Source organism: Micromesistius poutassou, assembly GCF_964030765.1.
Source record: "Micromesistius poutassou genome assembly, contig: SCAFFOLD_5925, whole genome shotgun sequence".
NCBI lineage: Eukaryota > Metazoa > Chordata > Actinopteri > Gadiformes > Gadidae > Micromesistius > Micromesistius poutassou.
Window position 1 is genome coordinate 12501 of NW_028176956.1, and position 1087 is coordinate 13587.

Genomic DNA, 1087 nt, shown 5'->3' on the forward strand with positions numbered 1-1087 from the left:
GGGGGCCGACCGCACACTGGCGGGTCGCCTTAAACTTCACCGTGTCCCTTACGGACGTCTGAACTTAGGGGGACGAAGGCCTGCGAAAGGCCTGCGACGCCCCAACCGCGGAAGAAAGAGGGGCCCGAGGACCGTCCCTTGGTTCCGATTGATTGCCAACGCGACTCTCAGACAGGCGTAGCCCCGGGAGGAACCCGGGGCCGCAAGGTGCGTTCGAAATGTCGATGATCAATGTGTCCTGCAATTCACATTAGTTCTCGCAGCTAGCTGCGTTCTTCATCGACGCACGAGCCGAGTGATCCACCGCTAAGAGTTGTCATTTTTTTTTTTGTTTTTCACTTTAGACAAAGGTTCGGAGACAAAAGGGATTGACAAAGGAGTACAAACCCGCGGGTGCCGCGCCACACCACGAGGCCGAAGCCCGTGACCCGACGCGGTCATTGAACCCCTCCCCCGCCTGCGTAACAGGCGGGAGAGTGTGTCAGGGTGCCCGCGAGCGCGCAGTGGATCGGCCAGGTCGAAGCCGAGCTGCGCTTGGTTATATGGTCCGGGCAAAGCGGGGAGCGCGGCCCGGTCTTCCAGCGACGGTACACCCGGCGGGAGGGCCTCCCCGGACGCCTGCGCCACGCGCTCCGTCAGACCCAGGAGACGTCGCGGCACAGGGGCGGTCCGAGGTGGGCGTGTGTGTACTTTCTGGGGTACGTCGCCAGTCAGGCTTTGCGCTCCTCCCAACGATTGCCCGGGGAGGGGTGGGGGGTTGATGGGTTCCTCGGGGAGAGGCGGTGGTCTTCGGGGGGCCCGGATGGACCCACCGTCACCCTTTTCTCGACCCTCGGGGTTTGTGTTTCTGTTGAGCGCCACGGGCTCAAAACGTTAATGATCCTTCCGCAGGTTCACCTACGGAAACCTTGTTACGACTTTTACTTCCTCTAGATAGTCAAGTTTGATCGTCTTCTCGGCACGCGCGCCAGAGCCGTGAAGACTCCGGCGGGGCCGATCCGAGGACCTCACTAAGCCATCCAATCGGTAGTAGCGACGGGCGGTGTGTACAAAGGGCAGGGACTTAATCAACACGAGCTTGTGACCC

At 61.4% G+C, this 1087-nt stretch overlaps 1 non-coding gene across 1 annotated transcript; it reads right to left on the minus strand.

Annotated features, from left to right (window-relative positions):
• Window positions 1–161: 161 nt before the first annotated feature.
• On the minus strand, window positions 162–315 carry LOC311377438 (5.8S ribosomal RNA). The gene has a single exon (XR_014644667.1). It is a non-coding gene; the product is annotated as a 5.8S ribosomal RNA (ribosomal RNA).
• Window positions 316–1087: the final 772 nt, after the last annotated feature.